This window comes from Dendrobates tinctorius, unplaced genomic scaffold (genome assembly GCF_039654945.1).
Source record: "Dendrobates tinctorius isolate UK_male_01 unplaced genomic scaffold, ASM3965494v1 ptg000315l, whole genome shotgun sequence".
Taxonomy (NCBI): domain Eukaryota; kingdom Metazoa; phylum Chordata; class Amphibia; order Anura; family Dendrobatidae; genus Dendrobates; species Dendrobates tinctorius.
Genome location: NW_027361982.1, coordinates 4,886,302 through 4,899,668, shown reverse-complemented (window position 1 = coordinate 4,899,668; position 13,367 = coordinate 4,886,302). Strand labels below are relative to the sequence as shown.

Below are 13,367 nucleotides of genomic sequence, written 5' to 3'. Positions count from 1 at the left end.
CAGGGTCTGATTTTGTGGGTGGGGCCCCTCAGGGTCTGATTTTGTGGTTGGGGCCCCTCAGGGTCCGATTTTGTGGCCGGGGTCTCTCAGGGTCCGATTTTGTGGCCGGGGCCCCTCAGGGTCTGGATTTGTGGGTGGGGCCCATCAGGGTCCGATTTTGTGGGTGGGGCCCCTCAGGGTCCGATTTTGTGGGTGGGGCCCCTCAGGGTCTGATTTTGTGGCCGGGGCCCCTTAGGGTCTGATTTTGTGACTGAGGCCCCTCAGGGTCCGATTTTGTAGCCGGTGCCTCTCAGGGTCCGATTTTGTGGTTGGGGCCCCTCAGGGTCCGATTTTTGGGGCCGGGGCCCCTCAGGGTCCGATTTTGCGGGTGGGGCCCCTCAGGGTCTGATTTTGTGGGTGGGGCCCCTCAGGGTCCAATTTTGCGGGTGGGGCCCCTCAGGGTCCAATTTTGTGGCCGGGGCCCCTTAGGGTCCGATTTTGTGGGTGGGGCCCCTCAGGGTCCGATTTTGTGGCCGGGGCCCCTCAGGGTCCGATTTTGTGGCCGGGGCCCCTCAGGGTCCGATTTTGTGGCCGGGGCCCCTCAGGGTCCGATTTTGAGGGTGGGGCCCCTCGGACCGATTTTGAGGGTGGGGCCCCTCAGGGTCCGATTTTGTGGGTGGGGCCCCTCGGGGTCTGACTTTGTGGGTGGGGCCCCTCAGGGTCTGATTTTGTGGGTGGGGCCCCTCAGGGTCTGATTTTGTGGTTGGGGCCCCTCAGGGTCCGATTTTGTGGTTGGGGCCCCTCAGGGTCCGATTTTGTGGCCGGGGTCTCTCAGGGTCCGATTTTGTGGCTGGGGCCCCTCAGGGTCTGGATTTATGGGTGGGGCCCATCAGGGTCCGATTTTGTGGCTGGGGCCCCTCAGGGTCCGATTTTGTGGGTGGGGCCCCTCAGGGTCTGATTTTGTGGGTGGGGCCCCTCAGGGTCTGATTTTGTGGGTGGGGCCCCTCAGGGTCCGATTTTGTGGGTGGGGCCCCTCAGGGTCTGATTTTGTGGGTGGGGCCCCTCAGGGTCTGATTTTGTGGGTGGGGCCCCTCAGGGTCCTATTTTGTGACTGGGACCCCTCTAGGTTCGATTTTGTGGCCGGGGTCTCTCAGGGTCCGATTTTGTGGTTGGGGCCCCTCAGGGTCTGATTTTGTGGCCGGGCCCACTCAGGATCCGATTTTGTGGGTGGGGCCCCTTAGGGTCTGATTTTGTGGGTGGAGCCCCCTGGGTCCATTTTGGTGGGCGGGGCCACTCTGGGTCCGATTTAGTGGGCGGTGCCCCTCATCGTCCAATTTGGTGGGCGGGGCCCCTCTGGGTCTGATTTGGTGGGCGGGGACCCTCTGGGTCTGATTTGGTGGGCGGGGTCAATCTGGGTCCGATTTGGTGGGCGGGGCTCCTCGGGGTCCGATTTGGTGGGCGGGGCCCCTCAGGGTCCGATTTGATGGGCGGGGCCCCTCTGGGTCCGATTTGGTGGGCGGGGCCCCTCTGGGTCCAATTTGATGGGCGGGGCCCTTCAGGGTCCGATTTGGTGGGCGGGGTCACTCTGGGTCCGATTTGGTGGGCGGGGCTTCTCAGGGTCTGATTTGGTGGGCGGGGCTCCTCAGGGTCCGATTTGGTGGACGGGGCCCTTCAGGGTCCGATTTGGTGGACGGGGCCACTCGGAGTCTGATTTGGTGGGCGGGGCCCCTCAGGATCCGATTTGGTGGGCTGTGCTACTCTGGGTCTGATTTTTTGAGCGGGCCACACTGGGTCCGATTTGGAGGCCAGGGTGGCTCAGCCTCCGATTTGGAGGCCGGGGTGGTTCAGCCTACGATTTGGAGGCCGGGGTGGTTCAGCCTACGATTTGGAGGCCGGGGTCGCTCAGCTTTCGATTTGGCGCGCCGGCCCTTTAAGACTCATTTCGGTGCGCTGGCCCTTTAAGAATCACTGTGGCACGTCGGCCCTTTAAGAGCCAGGGTGGCTCACTGGGCTTCTAAATCCACTTTGTCGCACATTCTATCTCAGGGGCATGTGTCATGTGATGAAGCTAGATTTGCATTTGTGCTGTGGGTTTCACTTTAAGAGCTGATATTATGTGGCACAAGCTCTGTCCTTGGGATGTCATGTGACGTTCGTAGGCGTTGGCATAGTAACTGGGTCTGCCTGCGCATATCAATGAGCTCAACTGCCATTTCAATCGCCTCAGGGCACGTTTTGCCATTACCCATTGAAATGCATTGGAGACAGTGCATTCCAATGACGGGAAAAAAAAATTTAAAACGCAAATTGCGCAAAAACTACAAATCCGATCGACACGAAAAATACTTAGCACACCTCTCATGGACGCTGGCTTCGAAACGACACCTCAACGGCGTCTGTGCGTGTAGCGGTTCGGGCTGTATTAATTGCGGAAATCAACTTAATAATAATAATAAGAAGAAGAAGAATAAGTTAGCAGCGTTCGGATTACAAGATAGTGGTTTCTTCAAGCACTATAATAATGTCTTTTACGAGTATTAGTATAACAAGCCCCCTTATAATAACCATGAGCTGCATCAAATATAAAGCACCACTTCAGCATTTTATTTGATTTCACTGCTGGAGTGGTGCTAAAAATCCAAGTCCCTGCCCCCTGGCTGATACTCACCTTCCGGCATTTTCATCTGTTTTCCAAGCCATTCAGCTCCATCTCCTGCAGTTTGTGACCTGTCCGCAGCTCCGGTGGTTCGTGGCGTGAAGCCGAGGTTCCTAATGTGAGTCTGACGGCCTCGTTCTGGCTCGTTACATTCAGAGCTTGTTACTTAGCCTCTAACTTCTCACCAGTCAGAAGATACTGTCACAAGTTTGAGCCGCGGAACTGAGGCGGTGCCAACACAATGGTGAATATGCCAGAGGATGAGTGTATGACCGGGGCAGGGGACTTGCGCTTAAGGCCCTTTTACATTTAGCGATGCACCAGCGATCCAACCAGCGATCCGACCCGGTCAGGATCGCTGGTGCATCGCTAAATGATCGCTAGTGAGCTTTCATACAGAAAGATCTCACAGCGATGCAGCAGCGACGCAGCGCACGATACTTACCATTCACACACAGCGATCCTGCGTCCTCCCGCCCGCCTCCACGCGTCGCTGGACGTCACAGCAGGAAGCCCAGCAGGAAGCAGACGACGAGAAATGGAGCCGGACATTCTCGCGCGATCAGCGATGAGCAGCGGGGGAGCCGGTCGCTGGTAAGTATCACACATAGCGATATCACTAGCAATGTCGCTATAACGTCACAAAACCAGTGACGTTTTAGCGATATTGCTAGCGATATTGCTTAGTGTAAAACCCCCTTTAAAGCACCACATAATTTATTATTCTAACATTTAGAAAGTCTTGGAATAGATGTCTACAATTTATGTGACTGCAGACTGACAAATCATGACAGGGAGCGTCTGCTGTCATGAGTCCCCAATATTCATTGGCATTATCAGGCGGTCATGTGACCCCACGCTTGCTATTTGCATGTGTTGACTAGAAAGGGTTGGCTTCTCTCAATAGAATACAATTGATAAAAGCCGACAGAGTTGTCACATGACCGCCTGCTCTAATCTGTGATACTGAGGCTTTTATTACTGTACATGTGGGACTAGGAAGACATTAAGTGGGCAGTTAAGAAGCATTATTATTTATAGGGCTGCAGTAGCGTAGCTACCGGGTGGTAGAGGGTGCTGAGCCGGCTGTCAGTGCCGGGGTGGGGTTACAGCTGCCGCTTTCTATACACACAGAAGTGACTGAACCTGTGCCAGCGCCGCCCATATGACTGCAAGAGCAAAGCTGCCATGAGGAATAAAGTTAATTTCCTCCTGGCAGAGGGGTTCTCAGAGCAGGCGCTTCATGGTGTCAGAATACTATTAACTGTTATACTGTGTTTTGGGGGAGCAGTGGGGACATCATCTAATATATAAAGCTCAAGTGTGTGTATGTATGTATGTACTGTATGTATGTGTGTGTGTGTGTGTATGTCCGGGATTGGCATCCGCACCGTCGCAGCTACAGCCACAAAATTTGGCACAGTCACACGTCTGGACCCCGAGAGTGTCCTAGGCTATGTTGTGAGGTGAAATTTTAACCCCACACGTTCCAATTCACCAAACAATTTTGCCCCTATCTGCATAATGGGGAAAAAGTGTGTGTGTGTGTGTGTGTGTGTGTGTATCATGCCCCGCCCCTCGTTATGATGTCATAATGGTTGCCATGGCGACGCTGATGTCATCATAGGTTGCAAGCCCTGCCGCTCACTATGATGTCATAATGGTTGACTATGGGATGGAGGATGTGTGATGGGTATATGGGCACTGGACTATGGGATGGAGGATGTGTGATGGGTATATGGGCACTGGACTATGGGATGGAGGATATGTATGATGGGTATATGGGCATGGGACTATGGGATGGAGGATGTGTGATGGGTATATGGGCACTGGACTATGGGATGGAGGATATGTATGATGGGTATATGGGCATGGGACTATAGGATGGATGATGTGTGATGGGTATATGGGCACTCGACTATGGGATGGAGGATATGTATGATGGGTATATGGGCACGGGCCTATGGGATCGTGGATATGTATGATGGGTATATGGGCACGGGACTATGGGATGGAGGATAACCATAATTTGCTATAACTAACCACAGTTAGTTACTAGAGTTGAGCGAAACGGGTCGAAAAAATTCAAAAGTCGCCGACTTTTGGCAAAGTCGGGTTTCATGAAACGAAGCCCGACCCTAGGATGAGGTCGGCCACGAGGTCGGCGACTTACGTGCCAAAGTCGCGTTTCAAAAGTTTGTTTTGCGCTCTTTTTCAGCCAATCAGGATCCACGGACACTGTGGGCAACGTGATGACATAGGCACGGGTCACCACCATCTTTCAGAAGGGCATGCAAGTGATTGGCTTGCTTTGGTGGGCGTCACAGGGGGTATAAAAGGGCGTGCACGCCGACCGCCATCTTACTTCTGCCGATCTTAGTATAGGGAGAGGTTGCTGCTGATTCTGTAGGGAGAGCGTTAGGCAGGGAAGAAGACAAAAAAACTGCTTCTGCTGCTAGCGATTTGGCCTGCACAACACACAAGTCACTGTGTGTGCAGTGCAAGGGGAGGCTATATTGTGGTGTATCAGTGGTGTTGGTTGTTGGGCTGCCTTCTAAGGCTTCCTGACACGCTGGCATTGCTGTTTACCCACTGCTCTGCAAACTGCTTTTTTAAAAGCAATCCAATCTCCATTATCCTCTCGTCACTTTGGTCACAGGCAGCTGTGCCATCGAGCGTGTCACATAGCGCTCAGATATCAGTGGGCCGCACACAATCCACAAGTGTCCAGTGTCCAAAAGTGTACGCAGAGATTCAAAATCTCCATTATCCTCTCGTCACTTTGGTCACAGGCAGCTGTGCCATCGAGCGTGTCACATAGCGCTCAGATATCAGTGGGCCGCACACAATCCACAAGTGTCCAGTGTCCAAAAGTGTACGCAGAGATTCAAAATCTCCATTATCCTCTCGTCACTTTGGTCACAGGCAGCTGTGCCATCGAGCGTGTCACATAGCGCTCAGATATCAGTGGGCCGCACACAATCCACAAGTGTCCACTGTCCAATAGTGTACGCAGAGATTCAAAATCTCCATTATCCTCTCGTCACTTTGGTCACAGGCAGCTGTGCCATCGAGCGTGTCACATAGCGCTCAGATATCAGTGGGCCGCACACAATCCACAAGTGTCCACTGTCCAATAGTGTACGCAGAGATTCAAAATCTCCATTATCCTCTCGTCACTTTGGTCACAGGCAGCTGTGCCATCGAGCGTGTCACATAGCGCTCAGATATCAGTGGGCCGCACACAATCCACAAGTGTCCAGTGTCCAAAAGTGTACGCAGAGATTCAAAATCTCCATTATCCTCTCGTCAATTTGGTCACAGGCAGCTGTGCCATCGAGCGTGTCACATAGCGCTCAGATATCAGTGGGCCGCACACAATCCACAAGTGTCCACTGTCCAATAGTGTACGCAGAGATTCAAAATCTCCATTATCCTCTCGTCACTTTGGTCACAGGCAGCTGTGCCATCGAGCGTGTCACATAGCGCTCAGATATCAGTGGGCCGCACACAATCCACAAGTGTCCAGTGTCCAAAAGTGTACGCAGAGATTCAAAATCTCCATTATCCTCTCGTCACTTTGGTCACAGGCAGCTGTGCCATCGAGCGTGTCACATAGCGCTCAGATATCAGTGGGCCGAACACAATCCACAAGTGTCCAGTGTCCAAAAGTGTACGCAGAGATTCAAAATCTCCATTATCCTCTCGTCACTTTGGTCACAGACAGCTGTGCCATCGAGCGTGTCACATAGCGCTCAGATATCAGTGGGCCGCACACAATCCACAAGTGTCCACTGTCCAATAGTGTACGCAGAGATTCAAAATCTCCATTATCCTCTCGTCACTTTGGTCACAGGCAGCTGTGCCATCGAGCGTGTCACATAGCGCTCAGATATCAGTGGGCCGCACACAATCCACAAGTGTCCAGTGTCCAAAAGTGTACGCAGAGATTCAAAATCTCCATTATCCTCTCGTCACTTTGGTCACAGGCAGCTGTGCCATCGAGCGTGTCACATAGCGCTCAGATATCAGTGGGCCGCACACAATCCACAAGTGTCCAGTGTCCAAAAGTGTACGCAGAGATTCAAAATCTCCATTATCCTCTCGTCACTTTGGTCACAGGCAGCTGTGCCATCGAGCGTGTCACATAGCGCTCAGATATCAGTGGGCCGCACACAATCCACAAGTGTCCACTGTCCAATAGTGTACGCAGAGATTCAAAATCTCCATTATCCTCTCGTCACTTTGGTCACAGGCAGCTGTGCCATCGAGCGTGTCACATAGCGCTCAGATATCAGTGGGCCGCACACAATCCACAAGTGTCCACTGTCCAATAGTGTACGCAGAGATTCAAAATCTCCATTATCCTCTCGTCACTTTGGTCACAGGCAGCTGTGCCATCGAGCGTGTCACATAGCGCTCAGATATCAGTGGGCCGCACACAATCCACAAGTGTCCAGTGTCCAAAAGTGTACGCAGAGATTCAAAATCTCCATTATCCTCTCGTCACTTTGGTCACAGGCAGCTGTGCCATCGAGCGTGTCACATAGCGCTCAGATATCAGTGGGCCGCACACAATCCACAAGTGTCCACTGTCCAATAGTGTACGCAGAGATTCAAAATCTCCATTTTCCTCTCGTCACTTTGGTCACAGGCAGCTGTGCCATCGAGCGTGTCACATAGCGCTCAGATATCAGTGGGCCGCACACAATCCACAAGTGTCCAGTGTCCAAAAGTGTACGCAGAGATTCAAAATCTCCATTATCCTCTCGTCACTTTGGTCACAGGCAGCTGTGCCATCGAGCGTGTCACATAGCGCTCAGATATCAGTGGGCCGCACACAATCCACAAGTGTCCAGTGTCCAAAAGTGTACGCAGAGATTCAAAATCTCCATTATCCTCTCGTCACTTTGGTCACAGGCAGCTGTGCCATCGAGCGTGTCACATAGCGCTCAGATATCAGTGGGCCGCACACAATCCACAAGTGTCCAGTGTCCAAAAGTGTACGCAGAGATTCAAAATCTCCATTATCCTCTCGTCACTTTGGTCACAGGCAGCTGTGCCATCGAGCGTGTCACATAGCGCTCAGATATCAGTGGGCCGCACACAATCCACAAGTGTCCAGTGTCCAAAAGTGTACGCAGAGATTCAAAATCTCCATTATCCTCTCGTCACTTTGGTCACAGGCAGCTGTGCCATCGAGCGTGTCACATAGCGCTCAGATATCAGTGGGCCGCACACAATCCACAAGTGTCCAGTGTCCAAAAGTGTACGCAGAGATTCAAAATCTCCATTATCCTCTCGTCACTTTGGTCACAGGCAGCTGTGCCATCGAGCGTGTCACATAGCGCTCAGATATCAGTGGGCCGCACACAATCCACAAGTGTCCACTGTCCAATAGTGTACGCAGAGATTCAAAATCTCCATTATCCTCTCGTCACTTTGGTCACAGGCAGCTGTGCCATCGAGCGTGTCACATAGCGCTCAGATATCAGTGGGCCGCACACAATCCACAAGTGTCCAGTGTCCAAAAGTGTACGCAGAGATTCAAAATCTCCATTATCCTCTCGTCAATTTGGTCACAGGCAGCTGTGCCATCGAGCGTGTCACATAGCGCTCAGATATCAGTGGGCCGCACACAATCCACAAGTGTCCACTGTCCAATAGTGTACGCAGAGATTCAAAATCTCCATTATCCTCTCGTCACTTTGGTCACAGGCAGCTGTGCCATCGAGCGTGTCACATAGCGCTCAGATATCAGTGGGCCGCACACAATCCACAAGTGTCCAGTGTCCAAAAGTGTACGCAGAGATTCAAAATCTCCATTATCCTCTCGTCACTTTGGTCACAGGCAGCTGTGCCATCGAGCGTGTCACATAGCGCTCAGATATCAGTGGGCCGAACACAATCCACAAGTGTCCAGTGTCCAAAAGTGTACGCAGAGATTCAAAATCTCCATTATCCTCTCGTCACTTTGGTCACAGACAGCTGTGCCATCGAGCGTGTCACATAGCGCTCAGATATCAGTGGGCCGCACACAATCCACAAGTGTCCACTGTCCAATAGTGTACGCAGAGATTCAAAATCTCCATTATCCTCTCGTCACTTTGGTCACAGGCAGCTGTGCCATCGAGCGTGTCACATAGCGCTCAGATATCAGTGGGCCGCACACAATCCACAAGTGTCCAGTGTCCAAAAGTGTACGCAGAGATTCAAAATCTCCATTATCCTCTCGTCACTTTGGTCACAGGCAGCTGTGCCATCGAGCGTGTCACATAGCGCTCAGATATCAGTGGGCCGCACACAATCCACAAGTGTCCAGTGTCCAAAAGTGTACGCAGAGATTCAAAATCTCCATTATCCTCTCGTCACTTTGGTCACAGGCAGCTGTGCCATCGAGCGTGTCACATAGCGCTCAGATATCAGTGGGCCGCACACAATCCACAAGTGTCCACTGTCCAATAGTGTACGCAGAGATTCAAAATCTCCATTATCCTCTCGTCACTTTGGTCACAGGCAGCTGTGCCATCGAGCGTGTCACATAGCGCTCAGATATCAGTGGGCCGCACACAATCCACAAGTGTCCACTGTCCAATAGTGTACGCAGAGATTCAAAATCTCCATTATCCTCTCGTCACTTTGGTCACAGGCAGCTGTGCCATCGAGCGTGTCACATAGCGCTCAGATATCAGTGGGCCGCACACAATCCACAAGTGTCCAGTGTCCAAAAGTGTACGCAGAGATTCAAAATCTCCATTATCCTCTCGTCACTTTGGTCACAGGCAGCTGTGCCATCGAGCGTGTCACATAGCGCTCAGATATCAGTGGGCCGCACACAATCCACAAGTGTCCACTGTCCAATAGTGTACGCAGAGATTCAAAATCTCCATTTTCCTCTCGTCACTTTGGTCACAGGCAGCTGTGCCATCGAGCGTGTCACATAGCGCTCAGATATCAGTGGGCCGCACACAATCCACAAGTGTCCAGTGTCCAAAAGTGTACGCAGAGATTCAAAATCTCCATTATCCTCTCGTCACTTTGGTCACAGGCAGCTGTGCCATCGAGCGTGTCACATAGCGCTCAGATATCAGTGGGCCGCACACAATCCACAAGTGTCCAGTGTCCAAAAGTGTACGCAGAGATTCAAAATCTCCATTATCCTCTCGTCACTTTGGTCACAGGCAGCTGTGCCATCGAGCGTGTCACATAGCGCTCAGATATCAGTGGGCCGCACACAATCCACAAGTGTCCAGTGTCCAAAAGTGTACGCAGAGATTCAAAATCTCCATTATCCTCTCGTCACTTTGGTCACAGGCAGCTGTGCCATCGAGCGTGTCACATAGCGCTCAGATATCAGTGGGCCGCACACAATCCACAAGTGTCCAGTGTCCAAAAGTGTACGCAGAGATTCAAAATCTCCATTATCCTCTCGTCACTTTGGTCACAGGCAGCTGTGCCATCGAGCGTGTCACATAGCGCTCAGATATCAGTGGGCCGCACACAATCCACAAGTGTCCAGTGTCCAAAAGTGTACGCAGAGATTCAAAATCTCCATTATCCTCTCGTCACTTTGGTCACAGGCAGCTGTGCCATCGAGCGTGTCACATAGCGCTCAGATATCAGTGGGCCGCACACAATCCACAAGTGTCCACTGTCCAATAGTGTACGCAGAGATTCAAAATCTCCATTATCCTCTCGTCACTTTGGTCACAGGCAGCTGTGCCATCGAGCGTGTCACATAGCGCTCAGATATCAGTGGGCCGCACACAATCCACAAGTGTCCACTGTCCAATAGTGTACGCAGAGATTCAAAATCTCCATTATCCTCTCGTCACTTTGGTCACAGGCAGCTGTGCCATCGAGCGTGTCACATAGCGCTCAGATATCAGTGGGCCGCACACAATCCACAAGTGTCCAGTGTCCAAAAGTGTACGCAGAGATTCAAAATCTCCATTATCCTCTCGTCACTTTGGTCACAGGCAGCTGTGCCATCGAGCGTGTCACATAGCGCTCAGATATCAGTGGGCCGCACACAATCCACAAGTGTCCACTGTCCAATAGTGTACGCAGAGATTCAAAATCTCCATTTTCCTCTCGTCACTTTGGTCACAGGCAGCTGTGCCATCGAGCGTGTCACATAGCGCTCAGATATCAGTGGGCCGCACACAATCCACAAGTGTCCAGTGTCCAAAAGTGTACGCAGAGATTCAAAATCTCCATTATCCTCTCGTCACTTTGGTCACAGGCAGCTGTGCCATCGAGCGTGTCACATAGCGCTCAGATATCAGTGGGCCGCACACAATCCACAAGTGTCCAGTGTCCAAAAGTGTACGCAGAGATTCAAAATCTCCATTATCCTCTCGTCACTTTGGTCACAGGCAGCTGTGCCATCGAGCGTGTCACATAGCGCTCAGATATCAGTGGGCCGCACACAATCCACAAGTGTCCAGTGTCCAAAAGTGTACGCAGAGATTCAAAATCTCCATTATCCTCTCGTCACTTTGGTCACAGGCAGCTGTGCCATCGAGCGTGTCACATAGCGCTCAGATATCAGTGGGCCGCACACAATCCACAAGTGTCCAGTGTCCAAAAGTGTACGCAGAGATTCAAAATCTCCATTATCCTCTCGTCACTTTGGTCACAGGCAGCTGTGCCATCGAGCGTGTCACATAGCGCTCAGATATCAGTGGGCCGCACACAATCCACAAGTGTCCACTGACATGGAGTGCACTGATGCACAGCCGCTGATGGATGATTCTGCTGGTACATTCACTCAGAGCACTACATTGTCCTCGCAGTGTACAGAGCCAGATTTTGACCCTGATGAGACTCAGGTGCCCCTTCCCGCACACTATACCACCATACACGGAGACACAGAGAAAGGTGTACATGACATAGAAGAGGAGGTGATGGATGACCCAGTTGTTGACCCAGATTGGCATCCATTGGGGGAAGAGGGTGCTGCTTCCAATAGCTCAGATGAGGAGCATCCACAGCAGACATCGACATCGCAACAGCTGTTATCTGGCAGGCCCGGAGCACTCCAAAGACAGGTTCTTCCAAACATCAAAAGAGTTGCTGGACAGCTTGTCCAGAGGGTCAAAAGATCACAGCGTGCTAGGCCGCAAAATGTCTGCCAAAGTAGGAAGAGTGCAGTGTGGCAGTTTTTTGACCAAAATCCTCATGATCAGGCCAAGGTTATCTGTAAGAAGTGCGCAAAGACCTTTAGCCGAGGGAAAAATCTGAAAAATTTGAATACCAATTGCATGCTTAGACATTTAACCAGCATGCACTTGCAAGCGTGGACACAACACCAAACCTCAAGTGCCACATGTGCAACTGATCACAACGAAGGTAGTCAGCAACGCTACATTGTTTCCCCCACTGTAAGCCCACCGGTTAGCACAGCAGCAAATGTTGAGGTGTCGTTGCAAGGCCACAGCAGTCAGGGAATCCCACTGTTATATCAACGAAAGACTGATTCTAGGCCATCAGAAAGAACACCAACTCCATCACCATCATCAACCCTCTCTCAGTCCGCCCTGTCCACCGCTACTTCCACCATATGCAGCTCTCAAGTCCAGCTCACCCTCCCAGACACTATGAGTAGGTCAAGAAAGTACTCAGTCTCTCATCCGCGTACACTGGGTTTGAACGCCCACATTGCCAAACTAATCTCGTTTGAGATGATGCCCTTTCGGTTGGTGGAAAGCACAGCTTTCCGCGAACTCATGGCCTATGCAGTACCACGCTATGACCTACCCAGTCGCCACTTCTTCTCTCGCAAAGCCATCCCAGCCCTCCACCATCATGTGAAAGACCGCATTGTCCATGCACTCAAGCAGTCAGTGAGCGGAAAGGTGCACCTCACAACTGATGCATGGTCCAGTCGGCATGGCCAGGGCCGTTACGTGTCCATCACTGCGCACTGGGTTAATGTGGTGGATGCAGGGTCCACAGGGGACAGCGGTGGTGGGACAGTGCTGCCTAGCCCACGGTCTAGGAAACAGTTGGCTGTAGGCGTTCGACCCTCCTCCTCCTCCTCCTCCTCCAGAAGCGACAGCTCGTCCACAGAGCGCAGTCGTACGAGCACTCCATCTGCAGCTGCCACTGTTGCACACGATGTGTCCCCCTATCGCGCAGCTAGTGGAAAGCGTCAGCAGGCTGTGTTGCAGATGATGTGTTTGGGCGACAGACACACAGCCGAGGTGCTGGCCGAGTACTTGAAGCTAAAAAATGAGTCATGGCTGGGCAGTGTACATCTTGAGGCAGGCAAGGTAGTTAGTGATAACGGCCGTAATTTTGTGGCAGCCATAGCCCTTTCAAAACTCAGCCACATACCTTGCTTGGCTCACACCTTGAACCTGGTGGTGCAGTGCTTCCTCAAAAATTATCCGGAGTTAACAGCCCTGCTCCAGAAGGTGCGAAGACTGTGCGCGCACATCCGCCGGTCGCCTGTACACTCCGTTCGTATGCAGAAGCTGCAGCGATTGCTCCACCTTCCCAACCACCGCCTCATTATCGACATTGCAACAAGGTGGAACTCCACCCTGCACATGGTGGAGTGGCTGTGCGAGCAGAGGCAGGCCATAATGCATTTGTGGGAGGATACACGGCCAGGCACTTTGAGAGCAGACATGGAGTTGACAGGCGTGCAGTGGTCGAAGCTGAAAGACCTTTGTAAAGTCCTTCAGTGTTTTGAGGAATGCACACGGCTGGTAAGCGCAGATGA

The 13,367-nt window shown here is 52.1% G+C and overlaps 1 protein-coding gene across 1 annotated transcript in view; it reads left to right on the top strand.

Moving 5' to 3' along the window:
- The first annotated feature begins 2,632 nt into the window (after positions 1-2,632).
- The window catches only part of TEKTL1 (tektin like 1), a 67,753-nt gene continuing 57,018 nt past the window's right edge, over positions 2,633-13,367 (top strand). Inside the window, exon 1 of the mRNA XM_073561305.1 lies at positions 2,633-2,753. The gene's annotated coding sequence lies outside the window, so the exon portion shown is untranslated. The remainder of the gene's footprint in view (positions 2,754-13,367) is intronic.